The sequence below is a fragment of the Lygodium microphyllum genome, chromosome 18 (assembly GCF_053477565.2).
Source record: "Lygodium microphyllum isolate KBCC chromosome 18, Lygodium_microphyllum_v1.1.10, whole genome shotgun sequence".
In the NCBI taxonomy this organism is placed as follows: domain Eukaryota; kingdom Viridiplantae; phylum Streptophyta; class Polypodiopsida; order Schizaeales; family Lygodiaceae; genus Lygodium; species Lygodium microphyllum.
In genome coordinates this window covers 90,007,708-90,033,652 of record NC_141152.1, presented here as the reverse complement: position 1 = coordinate 90,033,652, position 25,945 = coordinate 90,007,708, and positions in this window count along the sequence as shown.

Here is a 25,945-nt window from a genome sequence, read left to right as displayed (position 1 = left end):
AAATCCTCATCATCTACATTAGCTCTTACTAAAGCTAAGTGATCTATAATGGTATTTATCTCAGTCACATAATCCTATATGGACCGTCCTTTCTTGTCCATTATGTTAAACTTTTTCTTTAACTGGATTTTGCATGCATTAGTGGTCGTGCCATAATACCTCATCAAAATATTTCAAGCATCCTCTAGTGACTTGCAATTCATTATCTACATGACCATTGCATCAGAGATGCATAAAGTAAGTCAATGCAACACTCTTTGGGATCTTTCCATCCATGCATGATGTGCCCTAAGATGATCAACTATTGCATTCTTTTCAAGAGGATTGGGTTTAGCTTCCACACCTGTGATTAAATCCCAATAACCTTTGTCAATGAGAAAATTCTCCATTCTGAACTTCCAAATGTCATAGTTATTATTGTCTAGCGTCTCATCCACTATCTATGTAATTTTGTCACCCCTCTCAATATTTTCCAGCTCTACAATTGAAATTACTCAATGCAGTCTTCAACTAGACGATGCCTAACTCCTTGCAAACCAAGTCAACCTTTCACTGATCAAATTGAATTGCTTGAATGCATTCATTGTTGTTGTAATCATGAGGCCAATACTTTTGCATATAGCTTGTGGGTTCTCATTGTTTCAAGAACTATTCATCGCTGTGATTTATGGTCTTCTTCATTCTTGGAATATGTTAAGATATCATCAAAGAAAAAAAGGATGAAATCATCAAGATAAGGTTTGAAAATGTATTGCATCAACCTGTTGAAGGTGGCAGGAGCATTTGTTAATCTGAATGATGTCATAATAAATTCATAATGACCATACCTTGTGTTAAAGGTAGTCTTAGGGATGTCTTCCTCCTTGAATCTTTGCTCCCTAAAGCCAATCAAGCAACACATCTATCCTGTGGATTGGATATTTATTTTTTGTTGTCACTTGGTTTAATCCACAGTAATCAATACAAAGGCAGAGTGTTTTGTCTTTCTTCTTTTAAAATAGTACCGGGGATCCCCATGGTGAATTACTAGGCCGGATGTATCCTTGGTCTAATAGCTATTTGAATTGTTCTTTTAGCTTGATGGCTTTAGGAATTGACATCCGGTAGGGTTGCTTGGCTACAGAAGTAGTGCCTGGAATGAGTTGGATCTCATGATTTACCTCTCTTGTCAGTGGAAGCTCTATCAAGTCTTCCAGAAAAATATACACATAATCTTTTAGCCAAGATGATGCTCGGCCTTATTGAGCTTAATTATATAGATGGGTAATCCTTTCACTATTCAAAAAGGTCTAGCTAGCTGAACTTTGTCCTACTTCTGCTTGAGTGGTTACTAGTTCTCCCTCTAAGTTTTGAAATGTAATTTGACCCTTTTTGCAATGGATATGGGGATTATTTGGAATTAACTAATCCATACCTATCAAGCATTCATAAGCCCTGAGTTTCATAATCTAGAAACTCATTTTGGAAGAATTGCCACCCATACTAAATTCTACCTTGCTAGTCTGCTATGTTGAAAGAACTTCTTTACCATTTGCTAACTCGACAAGTAAACTAGGTGCATGAGGAGTGTTTATGCCTAGCTTTTTCGCACATCTTGGTGATATCAAAGAGTGGGTATTTCCATAGTCAATTAAAATTCATAAGGGTTTACCTTGATAATTTGCTATTATCTGGATCACCAAGAATTGCTGATTTGGGCCCTTCTTATTGAGAGTGGCATGTACTCTTGCTCTCTACATGTCAATTTTCATTGTAAGATCTTTATCATCTCTGGTTTCTTTTAGGGCTATTCCAGAAACTTTGCCCCTAGTAGCTTGGTTTTTCCCTCTAAACTACCCCTAGTGATTGTTTGGGCCAAGATTTGGGCACTACCTCTTGAAGTGTCATGGTTCCTTGCAGTAAAAGAACCTTGGAGCCTCATTGTCTTTTCCTGTGGGTATAAAGTTTTCCACTACGTTTGACTTGGCTCTCTTTGTCATGTTTAGTTGATACTATCCTTGGGCTCTTTTGCATATCCCTCAAAGTTGCCCTTATTTCAACACTTTTTATTCCAAATTTAAGCGTTCCTTGGCCTATGTTCCATCTCTTGAACTATTGGGGCTACTCAAATCAATGCATCCTATAAATTTGATGGTCACACTGAATCAAGATGCGTACTCAGAGGCGGATTTAGACGATTGCAAAATGCAAGAAATTAGACCATTGCAAAATCCATTGGATTCCCCTAAGGTCAATCTTTGGTATAGTCAAGATGCATACTCAGAGACGGATTTAGACCATTGCAAAAGACTGTACGTTCACTATAAGATAGTTATAGAATTGCTTCGACATTCATAATCCAACAAATGCATGATGGATATATACATGGCCTAAAATGCAAGAAATTTCTTTCAACTTCATTACCTTAAAATAATTTGCTATTACTTTATATTAACCCTATTTCCACTAGGGTTTAACCAATCCAGAATTCTTAAAAATTCAAAAAAGTTCAACGAAGGGGATAGTATTTTCCCATTACTCTCAATTTCTATGGTGATAACCAGCTTTTTATTACAAATGATGAACAGAAATAATTCATTACGTCAATAGTAAGGGAATACATTATTCGAGTAGCTCACAGGCTTATATTATTCTTGGAGGAGGATTCCCTATTACAATCTAAGCATGGCACTGTGATACATCCATTAAATAGTAATTAGGGTTCTGGGAATGGATATCCAAAAATCTTTATTTTAGGGGAAGATCAAGTAATCTGTCTTTTTTGTAGTTGCGGCAATTGGAGTGAGACCTATAACCATCACTCGGTTAGCAAGTATAACCTTAGTGACCTCCACGTAGATATACCAATTTAATTTGACTTATCATCCTCTAGTGAACATGTTTGAGTTTACTCTGGCCTCGTAGAATAGATAAATCTTGGCAACCTTAAGGGTTTCCATCCATTTTGACCTCTTTAAATTGTTCTAGAGGTAAGTGAGATAGTTTGTGTCAATGTAATAGTACCCTCTGCTTAGCATCTATCTCATCTTTCACAATACAAGGTTGAAGGATTGTATATCTAGTCTAATATTCGCATCATCTGGTTTCTCCAGCTGAAACTAGATGAGTGCATGACTAACATAAACATGGCTTTGAAAATCAAGAATCGTTCCTAAGGTTTTTCTTTCTACCAAAAATTAAGAACATATATTAACAAAGAGAAGAATTCATAACTTAAGAAAAATATATATTATATTGTAGTTATATATATTTACTAGTTTTTGTACTTGCATTGTATCCTATATTAACGTAGGCTTTGATACTAATTGTAACGTGCCCAGTGAGCCACTTCCTCGTTGGCATGTTCTTAGTAGCCCATCAAAAGATATCCTAGACAACATTGTTCGGGATTCCATGGAATACCCCAGATTTTGCTATATAGGCTCACTTGAGTCTACCTCGCAGTGAAAGTTCCGGTTGTTCCCACACAAGGATTGACCTGAGTTTTAGGTTTCTATTATTTGTCAAGTCATCTAATGCTTAGGTAGCGTTAGTAATTCAAGTTTTCACTTCTTAAAGGATTACTCGAGCTGAAATGGATGCACTTGGTTCAAAGAGAATGGGAGATGAAGGGGAGTGCGGCATGTTGATCCTTCTACCCATAAGGAAAAATCCCATTCCGGCCCCCTATAAAGTGTTGCAAGTCAAGTTTTCCTAATATATATTGGCCATTCATTTACCTATCTAACGAACATAAAATTTTCCTTTTGAGAAAATCTTTCAACTTACCAAGACCACCCAACCATAGGTCTGGACCTATCAGGAATCCATCCACCCGCTTCCCTTGATATAGTAGTTCTAATTACTTAATTACCTACCACTTTAGGTTTGACATATAAAAATTGCTTATTTGATTATCTCATGTCACAAATTCATTACACGTCTTTATTTCACGACATAAAACAATGTAAAGCAATTCCTTCTCAATAGTTCCTTTAAGAAAAATATCTTTTTACAATGTTTTCTATCTTCACTAGACAAAATATCAACCCGCAAGTATTATTTCTACCTAGCTCAATCCCTTGACTATATCGGGACTTCCAAAGTACTATCTAGGTTTGAAGTGTAATTTGCAGTTTGTAAGAGTCGAGGAAATTTATAACTAGAGCTCCCTGGTATCCTCATCTCCTCTTGCCAACTAGAATTCCCTATGACAAGACCTTTTGCATCATGATAGGTCCATACTCATTTACGCAAAAAACACTACCTTGGGGAGGTCTAGTGCCATCAAAGAACACTGCCTTAGTCGGTGTTCTATGTCCATTGGAATACTGCCTCAGTCGGTAATCTGTACTACCTGATATCCATCTTTATCCTGATAAATTAAGAAAAATCAAAATCCAATTTACAACCACAAATAGCTTACTCAATGAATTGTACACAATAACTTTAACGAATTTCCTTCCAAGACAAACCTTTTTTCTAGAATAACACTATCAAGGCTAAACTTAGTATGAGTGACAATATCTCCCAATAATCCTTTTGGATTACTCTTCCTCTTGGGTCTTGGTCCCAATTAACAAGAGTTTTATTTTTCCAAAACTTCCATCTTTGAGAGCAAACTCCAATGATGATCTTTTTCTTTTCCTTAATGGAATTCTGTAGGTTCTTCTCTCTAGCGATAATTCACTAGTTCCAAAATTCTTGGATATTTTTCTTACAAAAAGTATTTTAACAATTTCATCTTAAGATTTTTTTTCAAAGAATTAGTGCATGTATTTATCGATTAGAAGTTCCATCATTTCAATACAACTTAGATTCAAAATTTTAACTACTTAATTATTTCTTTTTTTCAAAAATTTTAGTTCTTGAACCTGGTTCTTGGAAAACACTTATTTTTATGCAGTAAAATCATAAATTATTCTAGGTAGTGCAGTATCTTCCTTGCATTCTATTCCTAGTACATCGTGTAACCCCAAATTATTCATTAGAATTTGCAATTAAGAATTTCTCTAAGATTTTCTATGTAGGAGATTATAAAAAAAGTCATATTCTTATAGATGCAGCTTTTTGTTACCAGCCAGTGGGATATTGATCTATTTTTCACCTTTAATATTTAAAATAATCACCAAATATGGCACCTGGGGATTTACGATGAGCACTTGGTTGTTGTTTTCGTATTTGCAGCTTCATTTGTAACCCCAATATACTTGCCATTCCATTTGTAGTGGTTGTACCCACAACATTATTAGCAACTCCTGCTTTTGCGGTCTTCATAATTTTGTTCTTTGGGGTCATGTGGTCTTTGATCACAAGATTGTAGAGATGACTTTGACAATAGAGCTTTGGGTCATCACAATTGGATCCATGGGGATGGTGATTATTAAGAATTGAGAGGAAATCGATTAGAGTCTCGATTCTACAGGGAAGTGAAGGTAGAAGAGATGGGATTCGATTTCGAGAGCCGGAAGAGTATCCCCCTTGTCTTTGTAATACAAATTCTCTCTCTCACTCTTCTCTTGCCTCTCTCTCTCTCTTGGTCTTCTCACTCGTTTCAGGAAGAGTCTCCTCTCTAATTTTGCTTGTTCCCTACAGCTAATCATGCCCCATATTATATTAATCAAATTGAGGGGAGGGGGTCTCATGAGTTGTGGCCAAGAAGAGGAGTTCTTTATGGAGGGTATCTGCCTATTATTTATGGATATCTATATTCTCATTTGTTTCCCACTTCTTACCCTCACTTTTAGCTGTATTTTGGGCCTATTTTGATGTGATTATAGTAGCTCATACTCTTGTATTTTGCAGTCATTTGGAGACATTATGGTAGGTACTTCAAATGCATCCAATGATAGTGCTATTCTTGACATCAAAAAGTTGAATAATAATAACTTCCAGTGTCGGAAGATGAAAATATGGTAGGTATTGGTGGAAAAGAAGTAGGTTATGCCATTGATAGCCAAGGGTATAAAGATAGAAAATCAGGATAGAGATGATTGGGATAAGCTTGATGAGTTATACAAGTCTACTATCATGATGTCTTTGTCTAAGTAGGTGTACTTTAGCGTTATTTTGACTGATGGTGGTGTATATGATGTATGATATAGATATGTGATCTTTATGATAAGAAAAGTCCTGCATCTTAGTTGTATTGGTTGAAGAAGCTTGTCAACCTTCACATGAAAGAGGGTACCCTTATGTCTACTTGTTTGAATGAGTTCCACTCTATTTTCAGCCAACTTATCTAATAGGGCATTCAATTTGAGGATAATATAAAGTCTTTATTCTTGTCACACTACTAGAGTCACAAGATACATTTTGTACCATTGCGTGCTAATCCTCCTGAAGATGGCTTTAAATATAATGATGTAGAGAGTGCTTTGCTTGCAATAAAATTGAACATGAAGAATATTGATGGAACCCACACTTCTCATGCACTTATCATTAGAGGAAAAAATGGTGGAAATGGGAATCATAACCATGGTAGAGACTTAGAAAAATCTCAATCCAAGTCTCATGGGAAATCTTGCAATAAGTTCTACAATGGTAAGTCCTCTTTGATATGTCATTATTGGGGCAGCAAAGTTCTGTTAGGCCATAGTACCATAAAATGCGCAATGAGAAAGGCAAGAAAAAGGTGTAGGATAATGCTAAATTTTCTTATGATGACAGCATTGTACCTAAGTCATGTGTGAAGATAAAGGAGATGAATGCCTTGGAGTATAGTTCCAATAGTTACATACTTGCTACTTCATCACTTGATGCCTACTCAATTGATCGATGCTCTATCTTCTTATTCTCAATGCTAGCTTCTTGGTTTAGGGGGCTTTATTCCATGTTACCCCGCATCACCATTGGTTTCATAACTATCATATTGTTACGAGTTTTGTTAGATTGGATAATGACATTGCATTGGATATCATTGGCATAGGTGGTGTTACATTGCAGTTTAGTATTGGTGCTCCTTTTTTGCTTGATGATGTACATAATGTCTCAGCTTTTATTAAAATCCTTGTCTTAGCTGGACAATTGAATGATGACAAGTACCATGTATCTTTTGGTGATTTTGCATAGAAGATCACTTATAGTTGTCCTTTTATGGTAGAGGTCCAGGGTGGCCTCTGTCCCTTGGCTTTGGGTCCGTTAACCATATTTTGGTTGGATCAATCTTCCACATGTATATTTATTGCATCGTCACCTTGGGCTTGTGTCTTTGAAAGGAATGAAAGTACCTACTCGTTTACAGTATCTTCCACCTCTTGATTACTCATGTTTTGATTTATCTCATCATTGTCTTCATGGTAGGCAAACATATAACTCTCATAAAAAGTTTGGCTCTATAAACATGGGTGAGCCTTTTGGCCCTTGTGCATTCAGATGTTTGTGATCCCATGCCTTGTTAGTCATTGGATGGTATGACACACTTTATTACCTTCATAGATGATAAATCACATAAGGTTTGGGCATATCTTATTAAGCAAAAATCGTATGTTTTGCATATATTTTAGCGCTTTCTTGCTATAGTTAAAAACTAGTCTAGGCATAGGTTGAAATGCCTATGATCTGACAATGGGGGTGAATATGTCTCTAAGGCATTTGAGTAGCTTTATGATGAGAGGGATATTGAGCATCAGTTGTACCCCACCCTAAAATGGTGTTTTGGAGCACATGAATAGGACTATTTAGGAAAATTTCTATAGTATGCTTAGTTAGGAAGGCTTATTATAGTACTCCTAGGTTGAGGAAGTTATTAATAATGTGTATCTTATTAATAGATCCCCATGTACTGCTCTTGGTGGTAAAGTTACAAAGGATGTATGGTCTAAGAAACGTGCCTTGTATGCACACTAGGGATTTTTTGGATATGATGCTTTCTTTCATATTTCCAAAGATAAGTGTAATAAGTTGGATCCAAAGTTTGTTAAATACATCTTTCTTAGATATGGTGATGCAAGTGAGATGGCCTATCACCTTTTGGGATCCATAGGTTCAGAAGGTTATCTATAGCCATGATATGATATTCCATGAGAAAAAGATACATATGAGATGAGAGAAAGTGATTAAGGTATGTAGGGTGATTTTTTAGGAGGAGCCTCGTGTTACAGTATACCTAGCCCCAATGAGACAAGCAAATGTAACTAGTGATGATATAGTGGCCTAAGATCCACATTTGTGCAAGATCATGATGTTGGATAGAGAGGATAGGTCATACATGTCCCACAACTAGCCTTGGGGCACTCCATTAGAGCTTCACATCCTCTTGATTATTAACAGTCCTTTATGGATTATGTCATAGTGATAGACTTTTTCAAGCCACTTATCTATAAAGAGACTATGTAGAGAGGTGATTCTCATTCTTGGTAGAGGTCCATGTAGTTTGAGTTTGATTCACCTACAGAAAAATCATACATGGGACTTAGTTTCCTTGCTTGATAAAAAGCATGTAGTGCCACGCAAGTGGATGTACAAGTTGAAGAATATCATTGGTCACCCTAAGCGAGCACATAAGGCTAGATTGGTTACTAAGGGTCTTAAGCAGGAAAGGAAGTTGATTTTGATGAGATATTCTCCCCTATGATGAAGATGATTACCTGCATTGATTTAAGTCATTGTACATTAACATGACCAATGCATTTATGCCAGATATCAATATCTGCAACTACACCAGTCCCATGTGCAAACATTGCTGCACTCAATTCAGGCATGTCTGCATCCAACGTAAACATTCTGCCCTTCTTCTTCCCTTTTGCTATCAAGCGACCTTTATTTTTCATATCCTCAACAAAGCATCCATGAGGATTAAATCTGACCTGCAAGCCCTACTCAACCATTTGACCAACAGAAACCAGATTCTTGGTGATATTCGAGACATGAAATACATCGAACAGGTATTTCTTTTTCCCATTCTGCATAAACAAAGGAATTTTTCCAATCTACACAATAGGATGTGCAGTATCATCACCAGTCTCCGTAAATCCTGGTTTTTCCATTTTCCTTGCATCCTCCATCCATTCTGCATGACCTGTCATGTGGTTTGATGCACCTGAGTCAACATACCATACATCATTGCTTTCTTCTGCACTTGTCACAGAATGTTCATGTGCTGCACCATAAACAAATGCTCATTTCTATCATCACCCTATCTACTAGAAGATGCATAATTCCCTTGTTGCAATTTTCCATTCGTGATGTCATTCTGCTTTTTATAGTAGTCTTTAGCCATATGACCCATTTTACCATAGTAGTAGCATTCAACATTGTTGTTTGCATTTTGGCCTCTTTGCCATCCACCACGACCTCTTTGGCTCCCCCTGCCTCTAGAGTTACCACGTCCTCCTCCATAGGACTGGTTTTCTTGAGTTTGCTGCATATTCTGATTTCTACCACGGCCTCCAGATCGGCCTCCTCTACCTCTGTCTCTACCTCTTCCAGTATTTGAGTAGAAGACAGCTTCTTTTGAAGTTCCTCCTAAAGAAGATGCACCACCATTTCTCTGCTCCTCCAAAATTAGAAGAGCAATCAAATCCTCAAAATCAGAAAATCTTTCACGAACTGAAATGGATGTCCGAAACTGTGCATAATCCTTTCCTAGACCATTCAAGGTCACAGAAACTAAATCATCATCTTCCATTGGCGACCCAATGGAAGCAAGTGCATCTGCAATCTTCTTCACCTTCATGTGGTAGTCATTGATGCTCATACTTTCTCTTTTCACATTATGCAACTCTTGCTTGAGCTGCATTTTCTTGGCTTGCATATTTGTGCTATACATTTTTGACAAAGTATCCCATGCCTCCTTTGGCATACTTGCATCCTGAATATGCACAATCATAGAGTCTGAAATACTAATAGACAGCCAGTACATAACTTTCCTGGCTCTCTCATGCCATGCTTTAAATGCCTGCATTTGCTGTTGATTGAGAACATCAGGAAGAACTGGTTCTTCTTCATTTCCTGCAACAAATTCCCAATATCCTTTTTCCATAAGGAAATTCGTCATTCTAAACTTCCATGCTTGGAAGTTGTTCTTGTCAAGCTTTTCAGTTACAATCTGTGAAAGAGAATCAGACGCCATTACAGAACACTGCAAAAAATTATGTCACTGCAAAAAACACAGCTTCACCCTTACAAGGGCAAATCTGCAAAACTGGCGAAAGTGGTATTTGACCACACAATCACTTCCTAGTGACGATTTTGCATAAACAGGAAACAAGGATGATTCTGTAACTCCCAATGTCTCTGCACACAAGCATACGATGCAATTTCTATGGTAACTTTTCACCGACCTGTAGAACAATGGTCGCATAGCATAAAACAGGGCCTTTTCTTGAGTACGTGCAGAAAACTTCCGCCTCCAAAACAGGCCCCGAAAGGGCATCTCAATCTGAGACAAAGCACTCTTGCACTTTCCGGCTGTGCTACCTGTAGAGACTTGCTCCCAAAATAGAAAAATGAAAGCAACACTGGTCCTCTTACCAGAACACCGCTAACTTGGCTTGCTTTCTTGAGCTCCTTACCACGAACAAGGCTCTGATATCATGTCAAGATTGTGGGAGAGAAGGAAGGAGTCTCACTTGTAGCTTTCTTGCTTGCACAATGGGGGAATACACACACTGGTGGAGGCTGAAAACAGTTTTCCTCTTCTTAGTTGTGTAAGCCAAAAGAACTCAAGTACATAGAAAATAGAAGAACCCTATATATGGGTCTCAAACAAAACTCAACTAACTAAGGTGGCATACTAACTGAGCCATGAACTAGAGTAGATAAGGATAGATATCATCTAGCTATTATTCATGGGCGGTGTACCAACCACATCTGCCAACTGACAAGTCGGTGACATAAATGCACAACGGTCACCCTGGCATATCACGAGTGGAGCTCGATATCTCAATAGCTACAACATACTTGGCCTCTATAGTAGAGAGGGCCATGCATTTCTACACCCTGGACATCCATGAAACAACACCTCCAATAAAAGTGAACACATAGCCAGAAGTGGACTTCCTACTGTCTACATGTCCTGCATAGTCAAAGGTCCTATATCCTAGTGTGGTTGCCATAACATATACACATATTAGCAATGCCCTTCAAGTACCTCAAGATACCTTTCATGGCATTCCAATGCTTCTTGCCATGTGTAGTCATGTAATGTGCCATAGCACCAACTGTAAAAGCAATATCTGGATGGCGAGTGGCTATCATGGCATACATAAGACCACCCATTGCAGATGCATAGGGAATCTTGGATATCTCGACCTTTTACTCATCTCTTTGCAGACAATCTTGCATGTGATATCTTCATGTAACACGTCCACCTATTCACTCATAGGACACGTCTTAGCAGCCTATCGGGAAGAGAGTCCAAAAAGCACCGCCCGACACTCCACTGTAACGTGTCCACCTATTCACTCGCAGGACATGTCTTAGCAAACCATCAGGAAGAGAGTCCAGAAAGCGCCACCCGGCACTCCCATGGAATGTCACAAGGTTTGCGATCTAGGTCTTCCCAAGTCTGCCACAAAGCGGAAGTATTCCGACCGTTCCCACTTAGGATCGACCTGAATCAAGGTTTCCCTAATGGTCAAGTTCCTCGGAGATAACTAGCGTCGAGAACTACTTTACGCAGAAACATCAAGGCCGAAGCGGACTTATACTGCACTTGGTTCAAGGAGAATGGGAAATGAGAGGGATACGAAGCTCGACCTCTCTGCCCATAAGGCATAGTCCCATTCCGTTCCCCTAAAACAGTATAAATCGGGACTCTAACCTCCTAGATTCTAGGTCACTATTACCTCATTGTCAATTCCGTTGAGAAAATTTCTTGGCCAACTGGGACCACCATTCCGTAGGACGGACCCATGGTCATATCCACGCACTTTCCTCAAGTTGCTTTAGTTATCTAATTACCTACCACATTTAGTTTGACAAGCAAAAATAGCTTTCTTAATTAGCCACTGGTTCCTTCACGTAACTTAGCATTGACATAGAAAAACAATGTCAAACAAGTTTATTTTCAACATTTGTTCTTTATTTATCAATCTTTTGAATACATCATATAATCCAGCTCGAAGGCTATTCCATAATCCGCTCGAAGGCAATTCCATAATCCACCCAAAGGCAATTTCCAGCAATCCTCAAGGATCGCGAATCCAAGTTTCCGCCCGTAGACTAGTACGTGGGCCTTGAGATCCAATCTCGAGTCACATCGGCCTCTTGTATAGGACCCGGAGGCAAGGGATTTACGGCCAAAGCCCCCCCTAGCACTCAAGCATCCTCCTGCTCCAAGTAGTACCCACGGACCTCTCAAGGCGGATTCGGTCCACGTACCTGGCGCGGCTAACAACCCCCTTGGATAGGGTCAGGCAGACATTCGGGGGTAATTGATGCTGCCTCTCCCTCCAGGCTTTTAACCTAAAGCATTAGTTATTTTCCAGCATTAGTTCATTGAGCAAAGAAGTACAAACAATGCTCCTAAGTGTACAAACACAAGCATTCTAGTGGTTGTTTGTATGGCCAACTGCTAAGGTATAATTCCTTCTTTCCGAATGCATCCAGCATTTGATCCGGGATCAATTGCAACTTGGCAAGATCCCCCAAGGGTTTTGTAAGCAAGATGCTTGTTTACCCTTTTATCCTTGGGTTAGGGTTTATACCCTATTAACCCAACTAACAAATACCTTAGGTTTCCTCACATTAGACTCAGTAAATCCTGGACAACCTCATTGTCCTATCTTGATTGGTCAATTTCTTGCTAGACGATACACAACTTCCCTAACTTGGCAAATCAGCCTCAAGGAAGGGTGATGTAGCAAGATGACTACTCATCCTCTTGCATATTAGACTTGTGCGTAGAACTCGCCAACCTTGTTCTAAGGAGTGGCAATTCTATTTTATGATTTAACACAAAACCATGCGACTTTGCAACTTGTGGTATAGATGTCGCACCTATCTTGGGGAATTATTTTTCCCATCACACGATATTACTTGGTCAAGAATGCCTTTGGGTCAAGATGTAGGATTTGGGAGTCCTCTTGACCCAACCCAACCTTAACCCTACTAGGCCGACAGCGTTTGGCCCTAGGGTTTCTAAATTCAAATGGAAGTCTAGTATTCAGCCAATTGATCCTTAGGGTAAGAACCCTAGATCATTCTTGCATTTTAACTAACCCTAACATTCCGTGAATGTGGGTAGGACCTTTGAGGTCGGAAATATTAAGTCAGTTTCCCGAGTGCGATACTAGGCAGAATTTTAACGCGGCTTAGCTCTACCTAGCGCATTGAGGTGATCATCATTTGAGCTACACCATTTCAAGCGATTTTCCTAATTAATCTAATTGTCTTGCGACAAGAGGTGTTCCTTAGAAGAGATGCAAATACTTTTCCTAAGAGATGTAAATAAATTCAAGATACAACATTCCATGCAAATATGCGATTCATAGACTTTTACCTTCTTTGCAGCTATAAGATTTACAATGACAATTTCTTTTCCTTGCCTAAGCTATAATGATTGACAATTTAGGGCTACTCATATAAACCCTACATTGAATTACATCAAGAACTATGCTTATAAAGCCTTCATTTAGTGCATTGAATTCAAGCTTTAATATGAAATGCATCATTTTCTAAATACAAACTTCGATAAAAGAACTCCATGCATGAGCGAATACCATGAGTTCGACATTTAATTAATCCCTCCTTTAGCACTTAACCCGATTTAAAATGCAACCATCTTTGCGTGCATTTTTCCATGCATTGCAACCATTTGGACATCAATGGGCATCTACGATGATTTTTTTTTCGCGATTCCCTGAAACTCAGGAGGCCCATTCTTCAATCCAAAATTCATGACCGTACTAACATATGCTCCCCATTCAGTAATGAAGGCTGTCTTATCCATATCATCTGGATGCATCCTTATTTGATTGTAGCGTGAAAAACCATCCAAAAAACTATACATTTCATGACCATCCACATCATCAAGAAGAGAATCAGTAAAAGGAATAGGAAAAGGATCAGTAATAGTAGCTGCATTCAATTTTCTATAATCCACACAAACCCGAATCTTGCCATTCTTTTTAGGTACCACCACTATAGGGGATAACCAAGTGACCTCATTAACTGGTTTGATGAATCCCACCCTCAGAAGCTTGTCAATTTCTTCCTTGACCTGCTTAGCATAACTGGGATTCATCCTATATCTTTTCTGAACAATTGGCTTGTCATCTTTTTTAAGATTTATTCTATGTTGACAAACAGCTGGATCAAAACCCTTCATATCTGTGTAATCCCACGCAAAGATATCCTAAAATTCTTTGCACAACTGAACAAGGTTTTGCTTGAACTCTTGTTCCACAAAAATACTGACCTTAATGAGTTTAACCTTCCCTTCAAGATCCAAATTGACTTCCTGCACCTCATCTTCTACCACCCTTGCAGATGTTCTCAAGGTATGCTCATACCTCAACTCAGCCTGAATAATTGTTTTTTGTCCCTCTTCGTCAAGTACTTCAGGACTGTCCTTACATTTTTCCACCTCCTTAAGCTGATTTCCAAGTTGCTCTGGCTGAAATTCTTCAGGATAACTACTGCCCTGATCCTGAATCCTATTATAAGTTTCATTTCCTGAGTTCCTGAACATCAGGCTGTTCCTGACTTTTAGGAAATGCTTCAGGTTGCTGTCGTGACTGGTTTTCTCCTACATATTGAACCACTAAATGGTCCCGAACTTTATAGCTCATAGATAGTGAAGAATCTTGATACTTCTAAATAATATTATCCACATCAATTTCAAACACTAGAACTACAGAAGGATTTGCTTGAAGAAACATTTCCTCCTCATCATCTTCTACTTCATCAGCCAAATTAATAGTCTGAGCTACCACAGGTTGAGAAGAACTCTTCAAGTTTACCTTATTAATGGTTGATAATCTGATCTCTTTCAATCCCCGTGGTATACAAACATAATCATGCCCCCAATCTTGCTTCAATTTAGCCAACTTAAACCACGGTCTTCCCAACAGCATCTTGTAAGAATCTCCAATCTCAGACATTCTTAATACCACAAAGCTTACCCTGAACTTTAGACTAGCAACTTGAATTTCTTGCTTCCTGAGAATTCCCAGAGGTTGTAACCTCCTCTGGTCTGCCATTCTGACCTGAAATGGGGCTGGTAGCAACTCTTCTTGCTTAGTTGCTAAATATGTATGTTCAGAAAGGATATTAACTCCAAAACCCCCATCCAATAGGACATCATCAAACTTCTTCCCATGATATTCAGCTTGAATAGTAGGCACTTGATAATCTACCACCTCCTTTTGAGTTGGTATAATTGCTTGACAGTAAGGAAGTACCTGATCCTGAACTGATGTACTTTCAATAACCTCCTACTGCTTTTCCTTGATCTTCAAGAGTAACTTCTCCTTGAGCTCTGGGATCAAATCCAAAATCTGCTCCAATGTTAATTGCAAGGAACACTTTGCTAGAGCCTAAAATAGTTCTGTTGAACCTCCCTCCTGAAGTTTTTCTAATTCTTTATCTTCAGGAGACTGATCCTGATCATCAGGAAACAGTGTTCCTGACTCTGCCTGATGTTCAGGCTCTTCGAATCTGTCTTTCTCTGCAGTCTTTTGACCTGTTTTGTCACCTTTCTCCTGGCTTCCTTTTGTTCCTGCCAATCAGGCTTCCGGCCTGCTTGGCTTCTAGTAACCGCTAATACCATAGCTTCATCAGGACAATCCTCAACTTTAATACAATTAAAACAATCACACTGAATATGCATACTTGCAGCATTTAAGTTACCTGACCCCCTCTCCTGACCTTCTTGAACCTCTTCTTGCTGTATTTCCCTTCCACTAATAGCTCCTGTATCAGCAGGTACTTGCCATTCCTCATCGTGCTCAGGTAACTCTATTAGGACTGCTGCAACTGGGGCAGGTGGATGCTGTAGATGAGATGCTCCTGCAGGTCTCCCGTCATTGTGGTTCCTTGCTACTGGCATTCCTCTCTCAGTCCTATGCCTTGCCCAAAGTTCACAGTTTGGTCCCATAAAGTGTCCTTGACCTCCACAATATTGGCATGCTCCCGTTTGAGTAGTTTGTTGATGTGTTCTTAAATTTCCCCAAGTTTGTCTTGCATGTATTCTTCCAAATCCCCTGAAAGGTCTTTGAGGTACTATGTCAGTCATAACCTGATTTACTGCAACTGGCTGCAAAGCCCTCAGCCTAGGCTACCCCATTGGCATCTGCTGTGGTATCCTAACATTAGGATTGTACCAACGCGTCCTTGTTTCATGGCCATTTCTTTGGCATATCTCACAATACTTTTCTTTCCTCTTAGTGTCTGAAAGACCTAAATCCTTCAACTTCTGCTTGATCTTTCTATCTAGTTTAGTCTCCTCTGCTTTTCGTTCATTCCTATCTTTGGTTTTCTTCCTTCTGGACTTGATTGATCCTGACTTGTCCTTCCTCTTCTTGTGTTTCTTCCTACAAGAAGTCTCACTATCAAAATCACTGACATCATTTTCTGAATCTGAACTATTTTCACTATCATCATCACTAATATCACTTTTAGATTCTAAATCTGAATCTGTGTCAAACTCTGATCCTGAAGAATCATCCTCTTTATGTCTTTTTGAACGAGAAGTACCCAGCCTTCTCTCCACTCTTATAGCAGCCCTAATCATGGTATCCAGTGCACCATTCTGTCCCAATTCTACATTAGCAATTGGATTCCTGATCTTACTTTGCAAACCCTTAATAAAATAAGTAATTTGCATTTCCACTGATGGTGCATCAGCATTATTCAACCGATTCAAGAGGTTCCTGAACTTTTGAGCATAATCTTCCACCGACATCCTCTTTTGCTTAATTCTATTTATCTTCCTCAAAATATCTCTTGGTGTTTTGTCTTTCCTGAACCTGCCCAAAAATGCATTCTTCATTTCATCATAGGTGTTAAATGTTGCCATGCCATAACTGGAAAACCAGTCCATGGCTTTTCCCTGCAAAGTGGCTGCGAATTGCTGCTTTTTAACCTGATCTCCATACAATTGATTAAATCCACTTGATGTCCACCTTGTTTCAAACTGAGCTACATGACAATCTGGATCTTCCTTCTTCCTGCCTGAAAATTTAGATGCCCTCACCTTGGGGTTGAACAATTGATTTTGATTCATAGTGTGTTTCTTCTTAGGCTTCCTTTGAGGTGGTAAAGGATTAAAATTCAAAGATTTATTAACTAAAACCCCTGCATTCCTTAACAGGAATGTTCTCCCTAGAACTGCATGCTACAGTCTTTCAAGTTCCTATTTTGGGGGAGTACCCTGATAGTCAGGAGGTAATACTGGTTCTTCATTATCTGATACATCTGGAATGCTGGAAGGGGTTGGAGGTGTAGGGATGGACTCTGTGGAGGTGGCAAGAGAATGATATACTATGGAAATGCCTTCAGCAGAACCCACCCCCAAAAGATTATGTCCAACATCTGTGAACTCCTCTTCATCCAGCCTGCCTAATTGCACCACTTCATCTATGTCATCAGACCTCACAGATTGCTGTTGTTGTCTTGACAATACCTCCCTCAATGCTCGAGATCTACTCCTTGTGAAAATAAGATTGGAGGAGTGAGGATAATTCTCTGACATAAAGACTCCCCATACAAGGCACCTTGTACATCTTCAATGCCATTAGCATCCTAAATTCCTGCAACCAAATTGTGTAAGTATTCCTTCCAAGCCGTATACCTAAATCATGAAAAATATTCTCATGAAACTGGGCAGGATCGCCAAAGTGTTATGGACTATCAGGACCATAACAGGAAATGCAAGAAATTAGCACTGCAGGGAACTTCCTGACTCAATTTACAGCCATTTCGTATATTTAATCTTCAGGAACAATATACAAACATGAACTACATCTTATATTCATCATTGTTGAACCACTGTCCTGAAAACGATCACACAATTTATCAACATCATATTCACTCCTGATCTAATAACTTGCAGTAGAGAGCGTAGATATTCAGGACACAGATACACATTATTAGAACCAGACATAAACGACCAGAATCTGGTGCTGTCCTGAAGAATACATCAGTTCTCATCACGCAGGAATACAAAAAACACAAGACTCCTGATTGTCAAGAAGGCGCCTGCTTGTCAGGTAAAAACCTGAATGCTTCATATGACATCTTAGGTCACTTTCCATATGCTGGTTCTACATGTATGCTAGTACTAAGGTATAAAATAGTACTAATATAGTGCAATTCGAGCCTCAGCAAACACAAGAAGAGAGATGTGAAAGGTGAGAAGGATCGAAGCTTACACGCGAGCTATGGCGGGAGAGCAAGAGCAAGAAAGAGAGAGACAAGAAATGGGAACTCCAACAGTCACAATGTGTGACCGGGCCTTCCTTTATTTACTAGACACTAAAATGAATGTAAAGAATAAAGTGACGTGACGGGCGCCCGCCACCTGCAGTGTGCAGTGGCAGGTACTGTCAGTGTAGTAATACACGGGGCGGCACGGCGGAGGCACCTTTACCCCCAACAACCTCCCACTTAAAGGCGAATCTGCCCTAGTGAGAGAGAAAAGAAAAAAGAAAAGACAGTACAAATGTACATAGGTACAAGGGATGAGGAAAGGCAACATCTCATCCAATGCCCATCAATCTCTTGAGGAAGGTAAAGCGCTCAGTAGTGAGGCTTTTTGTGAGCAAATCTGCAGGATTCTCGTCAGTGGAGATCTTGACCAGGTCAACAGACTTGTCCTCCACAACACCACGTATGAAGTGATACCTCACCTCAATGTGTTTTGTCTTCGCATGGAAGACCAGATTCTTAGCTAACTGAATGGCACTCATAGAATCCGAATGCAGTGTAGGTATAGCATCAATCCCAAGGTCAACAACTAGACGGCCTAGCCATATGGCCTCCTTGCAAGCCTCAGTTGGCTGCAACATACTCGGCCTCAGTGGTAGACAAAGCCGTACACTTCTGAACCCTGGACATCCAAGAGACAGCCCCTCCAGCATAGGTGAATACATAGCCAGAAGTGGACTTCCTACTATCTGCATGTCCTGCATAATCGGAGTCAGTGTACCCCACGACCCCTATATCCTGGCTGCCATAGCAAATACACATATCTGTTGTGCCCTTTAGGTACCTCATGATACCCTTCACGGCATCCCAATGTCTGCTGCCAGGTGTAGCCATATAGTGCGCCACAACACCAACTGCATGCGCAATATCTGGACGAGTGGCTATCATGGCATACATCAAACTGCCCACGGCTGAAGCATAAGGGATCTTGGCCATCTCGGCCCTCTGCTCATCTGTCTGCGGACAATCGGCCTGTGATACCTTCACATAAGAAGGTAATGGACAGCCAATAGGCTTTACGTCCTGCATGCGGAAGCGCTCAAGGACTTTATGAATGTACTCCCGCTGTGAGAGATATAAAAGCCCCTAATGCCTATCGCGCTTAATGCGCATCCCAAGTATATGTGAGGCCTGTCCCAAATCCTTCATCTCAAAGCTCTTCTTTAGCTGAGATTTAAGAGCATCTAGCTCATCATGAGCTTTCCCTGCTATCAGCATATCATCAACATAGAGTACCAAGATAAGCAAACTACCATCACGGGCTTTCTTTGTGTAAAGACACGGATCCATAGCACTCCTGCTATAGCCCTGTGACTGCATAAAGGCATCAAACTTATGATACCATTCCCTAGGTGCCTGCTTCAAGCCATACAAGCTCTTCTTCAACTTGCACACTAGGTGCTCCCTGCCAGGTTCTGCAAAGCCCTTAGGCTGATCCATATAGATCTCATCATGCAAGTCCCCATGTAGAAAAGCCGTCTTGACATCCATCTGATATAGATCTAAGTCAAGCTGTGCAACCAAAGCCAAGACTAAGCGCAGGGTGGTCATCTTAACCACAGGAGAGAAGACCTCATCAAAGTCCACACCATGTTCCTGCTTAAAACCCTTTGCTACCAATCTAGCCTTGTATGCCGGCTTGGGGTGTCCAGGGGTACTTTTCAGCTTGTACACCCACTTGCATGGCAAGGCCTTCTTGCCCTTAGGCAAGGCCACCAAATCCCAAGTCTCATTCTTATGTAGGGAGTCTATCTCAGACTGCATAGCCCTCTCCCAGGAGTGACTGTCACCCCTGCGCATAGCCTCATCGTAAGTGAAAGGCTCTCCTGCATCTATAACCAAAACATAATGCATAGAGGGCTGAAATCTGTCAGGTGGACGTCTGTCTCTAGCAGACCGTCTCACCACAGGCTCTGCTGCCTGTCTAACTGCCTGTCCAACACTCTGGCCCTGTGGAGGAACTGCTGCAGGCTGTACTACTAGCTGTGCTGGAGCTCTAGGCTCCTCCTGAAAGATCACTCTGCGAATCTCAACCACCTTCTCAGGCTGCCTGTGCATATTGTCTTCATGGAAGATGACATCATGGCTACGTACTATTTTCCGCGCCTGCGGATCCCATAGGCGATAGCCCATCTCTCCTGACTCACCATAGCCAAGGAATATGCATTTAATGCTCTTTGGATCCAATTTACTCCTCTTGTCCTTGGGCACATGGCAGAATGCCTCACATCCAAAGACACGGAGATGCGCATAAGAGGGTGGCTTACCGGCCCAAACTTCCTCTGCAACCTGGAAATCCAATCCACTGGAAGGAGATCAGTTTATGACATGCATTGCCGTACTAACTGCCTCAGCCCAAAAACTCTGGGGTAGGCCTGCATGGCTAAGGATAGAGTGCACACACTCCTGAATAGTCCTGTTCATGCGCTCAGCCAAACCATTCTGGGGTGGGGTGTAAGGGGTGGTCAACTGATGCTTAATACCCCTGTCATCACAAAACTGCTCAAAAGCATGCGAGACATATTCTCCCCCATTATCTGTCCTAAGGCATTTCAGCCTATACCCAGTCTGGTTCTCAACAAGAGCAAGCCATCTCTGAAAACTGCCAAGACATCGGACTTCTGCTTTATGGGATAAGCCCACACTTTCCTAGAAAAATCATCAATGAAGGTAACGAAGTACTTCACGCCACCCATAGACATGCAAGGCATAGGCCCACAAACATCGGAATGCACCAATGCCAAGGGCTCACTCATGCGTGGCCTACCCGATTTCTTATGCGTAGACCTATTCTGCTTACCATAAAGACAATGATCACACGAGTCAAAACATGCATAATCCAAAGGCGGAAGATACTGCAAACCAGATAACATTTTCATTCCCTTCAAAGACATGTGCCCTAAACAAGCATGCCAAAGTGATACATGTGGGATAGAACCCACTGCCAAAACATGGTCAACTGAGGACCCAGATACAACAAGAGGATAGAGGCTGCCAGCCTTGGCGCCTCTAGCAAGCACAAGTCTGCCACGAGTAATCTTCCAGGCAGAATCCCCAAAACACACATGAAATCCTGCATCATCCAGCTATCCTGCAGACATAAGACTGCGCGTAAGCGCATGTACATGATGTACATCCCTAAGCAAAAATGAACTGCCAGTGGAAAACTGCAACTGAATATCACCACAGCCCACAATATCAAGAGACCTGTCATCTCCAAGTCTAACTGATCCAGATACAGTACGGTAAGAGTGAAACCACTCACGGTAAGGCGTGACATGGAAGGACGCACCTGAATCCAATAACCAGCACTGTGCATACATACTAGGTGTCTCAGTCAAGTGTGAGGCATCAGAAGAACTAGCTGCAAGTATAAACTCATCACCACCATCGGACTCCTCAGTCTGCGTGGCATTAATTTCCTCAATCTTGATGCTGGACTTCGCAGGTACTATGCTGTGATCAGAGGACTTCTCCTGCACTTTATCTTTCCCCTTATCCTTGCGCTTCTCATTGCGCAACTCATGACACTATGGTCTAATATGGTCCTTTTTCCCACAATGATGACAAGTGACATTTGCATTGCGCCCACGCGACTTACTACGCGACTTGCCACGAGATTTAGACCGCCGACCCTTCTGCGAGTCATGACCTCGGCCATTACCATGATCATACCTGTCATTCCTGCCTCTAACTGTCAAAGCATGACTACCACGAGAGGCATCCAAGTTTTTGCGATTCACCTCTTCCTGAAGAAGAGCACTCTCAACATCTACCAATTTTAGAGTAGCACTAGAGGCACAAAGAGCAGTGCAGAATACATCCCATGACTCATTCAGAGTCCCAAGCAAGAAAAGCGGAGTTACTTCCTCTCCAAAGGTGATATCCTGCGAAGTCAGGTTCTTCAGTATAGCATGGAACTGGCTCAAGTGAGCAGACATAGTCGCATTATCCTTCATGCGCAGATCCATAAGCTGCTTCAACCAGTACATCTGACTCGCCGGACTTTTCTTATCATAAAGATTCTTGATCTTATTCCATAGATCCCATGCACTCTGTGCTTCCTCAAATACATTATAATGTACCTGTTCAGTGAGAGACAATACAATCGTGGACTTGCATAGCTCATCAAGTTCAAGCCAGTCGTCATTGTCCATAGTTTCAGGCTACTCCCCACTCAACCGAAGTGGCTTAATCTAAGATTTCTGCACCAAGACCTGCCAAATTTGACTCTTCCAATAAGAGTAGTTGGTACCATCCAACTTTGTGATGTTAAATATGGCATTATCAGTCGAAGAGGACGCCATAATGCAAGCTGGAAATGCACAGACAATATAAAACTGCTGGCTGTTTTACTGCAGAAAATGCCCAAAAATGACCAAAATGGGGTCCAAAGGGCGAGCAAAGTGTGCCAAAAGTTGCTGCCCACTCAGTACTAGGTGCGGTACACCAAATCAGGATATTTCAGCATGAAAAGTACACCTCAGTCCACCAATAACTGCTTGCTGTAATAAATTGCAGGTATGCAGTCTAGAGAGCAAACTGTCCCAAAATAGGATCCAATGTCAAGCAAACAATGCTATGTCCAAAGCCGGCATGAAACGGACATAAGCAAGGCCAATGACAGTGAAAAGAACATGAGCTCAACACCGAAGCATGTCAAAATAACATCTGCCAGTGAAAGGCACACCCCTAGACACTCTAGGCAAAGTGTTCCTGTAACTGCCAAAACCTGACACAAATAGATGTCTGCTCAAAGAGAAAGATCCAAATATGAGACTCAGCTCATAAGCATCCTGTGAACCAAGAGTACATCAATGCATATCCATAAAGATCGGAGTATGATCCCAAAGTCTCAGTGCGTATGTAGCTGTTCAAGACATAAACTGCTCCAAATACATGTAAGTGCTCCAATAGCATGCAACTATCAAAGGTCAAGCAAGCATGTAAAATGCTCCCACTGGCACAAAAGGCGTACAAAGCGAGCTCAGAAGCTCAAACAACCCAAGAGAAAGCACCAGTGATAAGTGACCCTGTCAATGCATCAAGCGCATCCAAGAGAGCATGACATACATGAAGCACCGGTCGTATTAACCATGAAGCAATACAGAAGCCCAAATAAGCTCTCGGTCAACTCAATGACATCCAAATAGCAACCAAGATCAGTGATCAAGTAAGCCGGGAATGCTCAAATACATCCAAATCCAAGCTCCAAATGTCGGTATGGCATACACCAACCAAATAGCATATGTCACGAACCAAAGCATGTAATGCAAAAGCCTAACTGTCAAGCAAAGACATGAGGCATAGGCGGTCCATGAGCATGCCAAGTCGGTCCAAATGCCAGTGAAGACGGAGCTAATGCGAAGCTCAAAAGCATCCCATAATCTCATACATATGCTCCAAGTCGTCCCCAAATGTCAGAGACATCATGCCAAAGCTCAAAGCATACATCCGGTATCGGTAGGTAAGTGCCAAAGCATGTAAAGTACCTTCAGTCCACTATTATTCCAGCATGTATTTACTGTTCTAAACAGTAGATTTCAGCCCCGAATTCAAGCCAAAATCATGGTCAAACCAAATGCATACATCCCCAATACATCCGGGTAGGAAGTAGACCGCATACGGGCATCAAATAGCTCCAATGGAATGAGGCATAAGCAACAAATGTCAGTGTCAGGGGTGCTGCCCTGTTTCCAGCACTGTTATGCAGTGAATGACAGTTTCAAAACTGAGAATGATCAGCTCCCAACCTCAATGTCAAGCCAAAGCATCAAAATGACATCCAAAAATGGCTCAAATGCCCTCCAAATAGGCCAATGATGAGTGCTCCATGAGCAACAAAGCATTCAGCTGTAAAACGTGGAGGTCAAAGTCTGAAAATGGGTGCCATATTCAGCGTGTTGAGGCTTGGAGTGATGCTGCCAATCACGTGGAGTTAGGATGGTTGGGGGGGGCTCAATGATGGCCCAAGGTAGGCACATACCAAGCCATGAAGGCCCAATGCAAAGGGGAGGGAAGATATGAGCTATGGAGCTCAAGAAGAGTGGCTGCCCTTTGTTCCTGCCCTGTTTCAAACTGAGAATACACTCAAATGCCTGCAAATGCTGAAGCAATACCTCAAGGGCAAGGCCCTGATGAAGCTCAAGAAGGCCGGGATGGAGCTCGGGAAACCGGGGAGAGTCAGGAGCTCGAGAGGTCGGCTATGGCTGTCGAGATGGAGACCCAATGCGTGAAGCGAGTCGATGCGAAGGTCGGGAAGTAGGGAGTCGAGCTCGAGCAAGAGAATGCCAAGATCTGATACCAGTTGAAAGGTGAGAAGGATCGAAGCTTACACGCGAGCTATGGCGGGAGAGCAAGAGCAAGAAAGAGAGAGACAAGAAATGGGAACTCCAACAGTCACAATGTGTGACCGGGCCTTCCTTTATTTACTAGTCACTAAAATGAATGTAAAGAATAAAGTGACGTGACGGGCGCCCGCCACCTGCAGTGTGTAGTGGCGGGTACTGTCAGTGTAGTAATACACGGGGCGGCACGGCGGAGGCGCCTTTACCCCCAACAAGATGGAGGCCAAAACGTTTTCTTGCTAGTTTCTTCTTCTTTTTCCACACACTATACAATGTACACAAAGTATAGATAATATACAACATAAAGGAAAGTGGCCTTCTAAGTCAAACAGTGCATAACTGACTACACTAATTGACAGGCGCTATGTCTTTGCCAGCTATAGATAGGTGTAACAAACTAAATATAATAACTGATAAGTCAGTGGCCATGTGAGTATCATAATGACCACCAACATGCAAAGTGTAGACGTGCAGACTCATCTAGCCAGGCGGCCATCATCAATGTCTGCACATGTTGAGCTTGCCATCTCAACAGGTCTGATATAAATGTCATTGAGCGTGGATTGTATGAAAATGGTGCATGGCCTGTAGACTGATCATGGTTGGCAAATGAGGGTTGCAAATAATTCTTCAGGGGAGCTCTATGCTACATGTCCTAATGTAAAAGTGATGATTGGTGATGTACAGGAAGAGCAATACTTCTTTGTGCAAGATAATTTCTCATATGCAATGATTTTGGGACAGCCCTATATTACATGTGTGCATATGGAAACAAAGGTGCTTGATGATGTTTCTACTTATGCAAGAGTCGAAAGCAAGGATGGGAGAAAAGCAGTCCAATTTCTTATTGTTTGTGTTAATCATCCTAGAAATCGGGATACGCTTCGAGAGTCTCCTTTGGTTCCAAATGCAAGGGAATTCAAAGACTTGTATTTTCATTAAGCATTATTGTAATACGCGGCTACAGTAGCACTATTTAGAGGGTGTACTTGCATCTTGATGAAATGAAGCATGTATTTACTATTGGTAATTCTCAGTTTACAGTAAACAGTTCATGTTGGTTTAAGCATATGGAAGCTATGTGCAGGGCTGAACGTATATCTATGAAATGGGCTACTAAGGAACTGAGAGTATTGGGACTGTTAGCTAAAAATAAAGGCATTTCATGCATGTTTTATGGGCTGAATATTAATGACACTATGGTTGAAATTTTGGCAACTGTACATGCAAAAAATGAGGCTAAAAAC